Source organism: Phaseolus vulgaris, chromosome 4 (assembly GCF_051622355.1).
Source record: "Phaseolus vulgaris cultivar YP4 chromosome 4, ASM5162235v1, whole genome shotgun sequence".
NCBI lineage: Eukaryota > Viridiplantae > Streptophyta > Magnoliopsida > Fabales > Fabaceae > Phaseolus > Phaseolus vulgaris.
The window spans coordinates 40,925,740-40,935,109 of NC_143501.1; the positions used below are offsets into that span (position 1 = coordinate 40,925,740).

The 9,370-nt window shown below is 31.1% G+C and overlaps 1 pseudogene; it reads right to left on the reverse strand.

Moving 5' to 3' along the window:
- Window positions 1-5,529: 5,529 nt before the first annotated feature.
- On the reverse strand, window positions 5,530-5,972 carry LOC150028073 (zinc finger A20 and AN1 domain-containing stress-associated protein 6-like; annotated as a pseudogene).
- Window positions 5,973-9,370: the final 3,398 nt, after the last annotated feature.

The window sequence follows — 9,370 nt, forward strand, 5'->3', positions numbered from 1 at the left end:
CTCCCAGAGATGGACATTTGATCTTGGAGGACGAGCCTAGTTTTCAAAATAGGAATAAGGCTGTTGTTCGAGATCAAACCTGTAGATCTGAGGACAGATCCTCTCAAGAAGGAGGGGATGATGGAAACCATCCAACCACAAACATCCATATAATGATGATGAAGAAGAAGCATTGGATTTGAGGACAAATCCTTTTCAAAAGGGAGGGGATGATGGAAGAGGCCCAAACCCAAGCCCAAATACAAGTTCAAGCTTTAGCTCAAGCCCAACAAATAGAGGATCTGGGCCAACTAAGCATCATTGGATGTCTTTTTTTGTAATTACTTTTGAGTATTTTTAGTAGAACATAACAGGAGGTGTAGATATAGATATAAGAAGTGCAAATGTATAAAGCTAAGTCACACCTTCCATGTGACATAAAAAGAAGGTGTATGTGTAGATTTAAGAGGTGCCAAAAAAAGAAACCAAGTCACACTTCCCTTGTGACTAGGAATTGGCTCCAAATTCAAATGCTTCTCATTTTAATTTTCCTCCACTTTATTTTGAATTTCCAGCCCTTTAAACACTATATAATAAGTTCAAGCTTTAGCTGAAGCCCAACAAATAGAAGATCTGGGCCAACTAAGCATCATTGGATGTCTTTTTTTTGTAATTACTTTTGAGTATTTTTAGTAGAACATAAAGGGAGGTGTAGATATAGATATAAGAAGTGCAAATGTATAAAGCTAAGTCACACCTTCCTTGTGACATAAAAAGAAGGTGTAGGTGTAGATTTAAGAGGTGCCAAAAAAAGAAACCAAGTCACACTTCCCTTGTGACTAGAAATTGGCTCCAAATTCAAATGCTTCTCATTTCCCTCCACTTTCTTTTGAATTTCCAGCCCTTTAAACACTATATAATAAGAGGGCTTGGCTGATGTATTTGCAAGATTAATATACATAGTGAATTGCTGCCAAATTTGAGCCAATTTCACTTCTTGCCCAAAATCTCTTAGGTTAGGTTATTGATCTTCAATTCCCCCTTACCAAAGAGAGATGGCCTCACCACTCTCAATCCCTACCTAGCATGCACCTTCAAGGTCACCATATCTCCTAGGAGGACCTTGTTCGCTTACACTCCATAGAGCTTCCGCCGATCACCAACAAATTCTACAAGTCATGAAGGCACTTCTCCATCACTTGGCATGCGAAATTTCCTTTGGAGCTTGTGCATACAGATGTTTGTGGCCCGATGAACATATCATCAATTGGAGGTAATAAGTATTATTTAACCTTTATTGATGTTTTTTAAGGCAAAACCTGGATTTATCTATTGAAAAGCAAGGATGAGGTATTCCACTGCTTTAAAATATTTAAAGCATTTGTTGAAAGACAAAGTGGCAGACTAATTAAGATCCAAGACTTGCACCGCGAAGAGGGCGCCGGCGTAGTCGTCCCTCCGTTTCCGGTGGAGGTTTAGGGCAGGGCAAGGGGACTGCTCATCTGCGTTGCCATGTCAACCCAACTTCCAACTCCAGGGGGACTGCTCATGTGCGTTGCCACTTCATCCCTACTTCCAACTCCAGAAAACTCACTTTCATTAATTATTGGGTCTGTTCCAGCTAAGCGCACCCCACTCTCTAGCATTTGGAATTGGACCCAATCACACTCAACAGGCCCAATATCAACATATAAGCTTTTTATTTCTGTTAGGGTTTGCATCTGACCACCTGCCTCTTTAATTGCAACGTTAAACTACCTAGACTACTCCTCAACCTCATGAATTACCTCATTAAATCATTTAAACTGCCCACCTAACCCATCAATTGCCTCATTAAAACGCCTAGTGTTTTGTAGCCCACTAAGCTGCTAGCCTTTGACGTCATCACCCCTAACTTCCGCAGCAGCGTCTGACCTCCGTGACTCACTACAAAGAAGCTCCTCCACCATCGTCTCCTCCCCAAAGCCGCCATGGAATTTTAAATTCCTCCCAATCTCTGAGTCTTCTGATTCATTTCCTAAATTACTTCCAAACTCATCATCATTATAGGAGTTTTCCTAGTCACCATTATAGCAATTTTTAACATTAATAACAGGTTCTTCTTCAATAGCTATTTGGCACATGAACTCATTATTCTTCATACATTTTGCCCATCGAGCCTCCCTTGCTACAGGCAATTTAATTAAAACTCTTGCATATTCTAGTTCTTTCATCACCAAAGTACACTTGTCAATTTCTACAAGCGTTCCGACCATTGACATTATGCTTTCCAAGCTTTACCTACTCCACAGATTTAGGGGCAACCCTCTGATACGAGCCCAAACATATTTTTCTGTCACCATAAAGTTATGCTCCAGGGGATAATAGTTTCAAAAATTGATTCAAACCATTCTTTATTTTCATCTATTGATTTTTTAATTAGGTTCGCTTCTTCTCCCGACAGTAGAACACAATTGCTTCCCAGATAACGCACACGAATAAAATTAAAGCCACCCAAGATAAAGCTTACCTTCAGATCCTTAGCCTTACTTGATCCACAGTTCTACCTATGAAAATGTTATCTAGCCACTCCAGCGGTTTCACCTCTGCCTTGAACGCTATTGGGTAAATATTCTTCTTTCCCCTTTATATCCTTTCTCCACGACAAAAGCATACGACATCTTTTCCTTCCAAATGTATGGCTCTGAATCCCATTGGGTTCAGCGTTCCCCTCCTTCCTTAACTCTCTGTCTCTGCTAATTTTTTGTTTGGTTTCTACATACCTCCCTTGCCTTGGCTCTTTGTCTCTATTGTATTTCAGTTTGTTTACCGTTACCTTCTAGTAACCAATCCAGACGGAGTCTAGTTTCCTTTCCAGCTCTACCACATCTTGAAACTTAACAAATGCAAATCTTTGATTTTTGTTATTCAATCTCCTAGAAATAAAGACATCAACAACCCTTACCCATCTCTGAAACACTTTCCACGTATCCTTCTCTTCATATTCCAAAGGAAAATTTGTGAAGAAAAAATTAACACTTGTTTTCTTCGACCCATACCTTAATGCAAGTTATCCAAACTGATAAATGATATGTATTTTTAAGAGAAAGATATAATACATACCATTTCTTTAGAAAGAGTTCAAAGGGGGATAATGAAGAGAATTAAAATATAAAATGTGATTATTTGGATGAGTTGAAATAGAGAAGAAATGAAAAAATATATATTATATTTGTATGAGTTTGGTTGGATAGAAGAAAAAAAAAGAAGGTGAAATTTGTTATGAAATAAACATTATACCTTTGACATACATATTAATTTAATTTTAATCTTCAAAGAAAAATACTTCCTAAAATAAGAACTTCAAAAAATTTACATTACAAATGAGTGTATAATAGATTATATTAAATTTATAATTAATTATATCTCACTGTGAATAATAATATATTAATGTTAAATTTTTGAAGAATTGATTATGAGTAAAAAATAATGTACAAATATTAAAAACAAGGTATATTTTTATCCAGCTAAATAATTATATATGATATGTAGAAACATTTTGGATTATTTATGCTCACTTAATAAAATATAATGATATTTGTGTTTATTATTTTATTACATATTTGTATACATCAATTAGTTATACCATACACGGATGCATTTGCCCATTATTTTTTTTTTGTCTACTTTGGTATATGGTTGGTTGAATTTGTAGTAATAAGTTGATGCATCATACTTAAGTTTTCGTAATAATGTCCAAAATTTGATACCAATAATTTGATAGCATTATTCCAACTCGTCCGTGTTATTATGGAAGGAGTTCATTTTATAAAAAAAAAAAATCCATTTGTTGCTACTGGTTAATTTCACTACGAAATTACTAGTTTGAAAAATTTTCAAATTGCACAATCTAATTATTTTTTTCAAAATCTGAATTTATTTTGGATTGTACAATCAATAACAATTTTTATATTTAAAATTATGTTATGAATTGCATAATCTATCATGTATTTTTCAAAAAACTAAAAAAAAATTCAAATTGTACAATCTTGAATTCAATTTTGAATCCAAAAATGTCTTATGAATTGCATAATTCATAATGTATTCATTATATGAAACAAAAAATCAAATAATGCAATCTGAAAGTGATTTAGGGTCTAAAATTGCATTATGGATTCCACAATCTTGAATGTATTTTTGACAAACTAAATACATTCTAGACTCATAAATGACTTTCGAATTACACAATCCAAAATTGTTTCTAATGATTTGACCTTGCAAAATTGTTTTCAATCCCTTTCTGGTGATGATCAAGAGATTCATGAATCAGGTTCGACCATCTTTACATGATAGTTGAATCTACCACGATTAATATTTTTTAAAAGAAGTCAATTTTGCCACTAAGTTCTCGGCTAAACAAATGGAAAAAATGAATCATTAAGTGAAGAAGGAGAACAAATACAAGCCTCCAGGAGACTGAGACGTCCTCCTAAAACTAGAGTAAAAGTCAATAAGAAAACCTACAAAGCATGTCAACCTAAGGAAGAATAATGGTGTGTGATTATCACCGGATTTTATTATGGATGTTATATGCAAACTAGGTCAATATGATTCGATTATTTGCATTCGATCATTCTTCTTTGTTATTTTTGGGAAGAGAAAGTTTTTTTTTTTTCCCTTCTGGTCATTATTTCATTTTTTCTATTTTGGTTTAAACTCCCAGTGTAGTTTTCTAGATTATTCTTGTGAGTTTCTTTATTTTTTTTTTCTTTGTGGGTTTCGTCTAGTCCTTCGTGTTTCATTTTTTTATGTTATTTTTTAAGTGATGATACATGTTGCATAACGTGATTTTTATAACAACGAATTACTATAAGTATTTTTTAAACAAGAGTGGTTTTAAATAACAATTTTTTGGCAATTTTTTTAAGACCTTTTAAGTGATTTTAGATAGCAATTTTAAGACAATTGATATTAAGACTTTTTAAGCGTGAATGTAAAGAATATTCCTAAACTCTTATTTTTTTTCGTGTATCACTTCTAGTACATTTAGTTCTAATTTAAATTTCAATGTATACTATTTTAAAATATGAATAGTTTAAAATAAAATTATATCGCACCTAAATTATTTATATCAAACTACATCTATCACAAATCTAAAATATATTTTAAACATTGAAAATATTTACTTATAAAAAAACTAAAATGTAAAATTATTTTTATTACATGTTTTAAACTATAATATAATTACTTTCCTTATTATTTATAATACAAATAGATTAAAGACAAACCTTTCCGTTGTTCTGATACAAATTTTCATCATTCAAGTCATTTTATTTTTCAATAGTTTATATATGTACAAAATAAATGGACAAACAAATTTTTCATTTAGAGATTAACCAAAATAAAATGTCAAGAAAAACAATATGTTAAATGACATGATATTGAATATTAACTTTTTAATTCATAATACCAACATTTACAATTAATGATGAATTTCAATTCAATTAATCATAAATCCTATATGATTCATGCAAGAAATGGAGTACAATAAAGAAAATAGAAAACATAATTCTAAATTCTATGTTTTAGTTTATCACTAATGCATAAAGAATTTTCTTTAATCAAAACTTCACGATCAATTTCCTTCCAATCTATTTTGCATGCATGCATCTCTGGATATCTATGTGATCCACAAAAAACATCTCCACAATGACATTGGAACCCTAATAATCCAATCCTCTTCTTGCAACTATTGCATCTCTTTCTCTCATTCTTCTTACTCATATCAGAAACAAAAGTCATATCATCAATGATAGAACTTGTAGAACTTTCAGAAATACATGATGTTACCTCAAAACAGAATTCATGTTATTTGTTTCACACTCTACACCCTTATAAACCTTTGATTTGGTGTTGTTTTCTTTGAGATAATCTTTGTACCACTTTGAACAAAGGTTCTTGTTCGTAGGAGAACCATTGAACCCACAATCATTAGCACAAAGTGATGTAACCATGGTGTTTGACTTATGGAAAAACTTTGAAGAATATTGATATCACCTCACCAAATTTAAGTTTACACCAAATTTAAGTTTAAGAGAATGAGAAAAGTGTGCAACAATAGAGAAACTTAAAAAGTATTTATAACTAAAAAATATGATAATTTTTTTAATAAATCTTAAATCTAACGTATCTTAATCAAATATACCTTTTGTTATATAAGATATTTTATCATTTTGAATAAAATCCATAAAATTAAGAATAATATTATATATATATATATATATATATATATTACACAAATAATAAATATTGTTTAAAAGGTATACTGACAACTTAAAGTTGTCACAGTGCATGTTGATAATTTTAAGAGAAATATTATTTGTTTTACTATTTAAATCTAATAATATTTTTAAATTACCAATATGCTAATTTTAAATTAATAAAAAACAATTCCAAATCACCTCAAAACATCAAATTCTAAATTCAATATTAAAAAAAAATTGTAACCTAACAAAAGTCAATAAAACTTAAAAGTTAAAGGCATTTTTAGTAAATTTTGTTTAAGAAAATATTTAAGCTAAAATTAAGATCTTAAAAAATTTAATTTAATTTCAGTAGTATAAATTAATAGATTACTTAAATTAATTTCAACAATCTTGTCAGTAGTTTTTATTATGTTACTTTTATCTTTACATTGTTTTCTATATATCTTTTCCGTGTTCAAAATATCATGATATTCTTACTAATTTAGATCTCTATAATTTATTTTTTCTTTTCTCTCTTATGTTTGTTTTTATTTTCTAATTTCTATATAGAAATTTAATAATTCATTTATCATTATCTTTATATTCAATTTTAATTCTTATTATCTTTTTTATATGCGAATAAAATATTTTTATTATTATTTTCTTCACTCTACTTTTAAGATATCTCTTATTATTGATTATCAATTTTTCTTATCATTTTGGATTTAGATGTTAATAATTTTTCTTTTCCTTAACCTGTAAAATCCATAACAAAGACATACGAATTAAGAAAATTTCTCTTAGAACAAGTATCATTTAATTATATTCCTATAAATTATCATCCAAAAAATAATTTGATTTTATTGTTGAAAGTTGAAAATATTGTTTGCACGTACTTCCAATATGTGTCGTAATATATTTTTAAATTTATCAATTAACAATAAAAAAAAAATTGTAATAAAAAAATAAGCAATCTATTTAAGAACCATTCTTAAAAGTATTTAGGTTTTAAATATTTTATCTATATCAAAAGAGATGTGAAAAATTACAATAGTAAACACATCTAAATTTTTTAATATATGATATATAGTTATTTGATTATTTTGATAATTTGGTTTAATTAAAGTTAGAAATATTGTGTGAGAATTTTTTAAAATTCTAAAGTATGAATTATTTTTGTGATACCCAAAAAGTTGGTTATTAATTCCGATTTTATTAACCTTAAATGTTGGTTATTAATTCATGTTTTATTACCCTTAAATTATTTACGGTTACTATTGCAATGGTCAGTTTACAGAGCTATTAGTATTCCTATTTTATAGCTTCCAGTATTTGTAATTTTATTATATATATTATTAAAGTAAATCAAAATGTAGAAATCTGTTTAACAGTTTTGCAAATTTCGTGCATTTACGTTCAATAAGTTTCTACTACTTTTTGCCTTTTGTTATTTCTTTTTTAGTTTTACAACTGATATCAGTGTCAGTCATTTATCATGAACTCTACTCAATTATCAGTTCCTATTCTTGATGGAACAAATTATAATCGGTGGTGTGTGCAGATGAGAATTTTGTTTGATTATCATGAGTTACAGGATGTCGTTGAGAGTGGAGTGTTTAGATTAGTTGATAATGCAACTGAGGTGCAACGAGTAGCACATCATGACCAGAAGAAGAAGGATAAGAAGGCTTTGTATCTCATCCATCAAGGGATGAATGACGAGACATTTGAACAGATAGAAAGATCAACAACTACAAGTGAGGTTTGGACCATTTTGTCAACCAATTATAAAGGTGATGACAAGATCAAGAGGGTGCGTCTTCAAACCCTAAGACGCCAATATGAATTTTTGCAGATGGAAACCACAAAGACTGTTGATGTCTATATAAATAAAGTTCTTGCCTTGACAAATAAGATGAAGACCAATGGTGAAACACATTCGGAGCAGGCAAAGGTGGAAAAGATTTTGAGATCTTTAACTCCCAGATTTGAACATGTTGTTTCCGCAATTGAAGAGGCCAATGACATTTCAACAATTACAGTAAGGTTATTGTCTGGTTCCCTATGAGCCCATGAGCAGCGGATGAATGACAATACGATTGGAAAACCAATTAAGCAGGCTATACAAGAACAAGCCTCAATTGGTAGCTCTTTCATAAACAGGGTAGTTCGCGAGGCAGAGGACGGGGACATGGGTGTAGCTATTCCAGCCAAGGTCGTGGTGGCCAAAATCATGGAGGCGCTGAGCAAAACAACACTGGTTCCAATCACAATCCAAGTTCAAATAATTGTTGGCGCGAAGAATGTGATCGCGGAGAACGAGGAAGCATGTGTAATAAATCAAATGTGGAGTGTTATAATTGCCATAAACATGGTCATTATGCAAGTGAGTGCAAATCAAAAGGTGATAATCAAGTTGCCAATTGTGCTTAAGAAGATAATAATCGCGAACAAGATGAAGAGGATCATGCAGTACTAATGGCAGCCATATCAAATGAAACTCCAAACAATCAGACTTGGTATTTGGATACAGGTTGCACTAATCATATGTGTGGTCAGAATGAGCTGTTAGCATATTTGGATGACTCATTTCGCACAATAGTGAAATTCGATGATGGCAGGTTCGTTCCGGTGACTGGAAAAGGGTGAATTCTTATGACATTGAAGAATGGTGATCACAAGTACATCTATGATGTTTTCTATGTACTTGATATGAAAAGTAATTTGTTGAGTATGGGACAGCTTGCCGAAAAGGGTTACGTGATGCACATAGTTGAAAATCAATTATCAATTTTTGATAAAAAAGGTATTTTGATTCTTTAAACCTTTTTATCAAAAAACTGAATGTTTCCAGTAGATTTTCATATGGGTGATTTCAAGTTCTAAAATGCAATAGTGAATAATGAATCGTGGTTGTGACATTTACGCTTAGGGCACTTAAATTTTCAGAGTTTGGAAAATCTCTCCAAACGAAATTTAGTGAACGGTTTACCCCATATTCATCACCCTAATCAATTGTGAGGCTTGCATTTTTGGAAAGAATCACAAGATACCATTTGTTAAGGAGCGTTGGTGTGCGAAATTTCCTTTGGAGCTTATTCATACAGATGTTTGTGGCCCGATGAACATATCATCAATTGGAGGTAATAAGTATTTTTTAAGCTTTA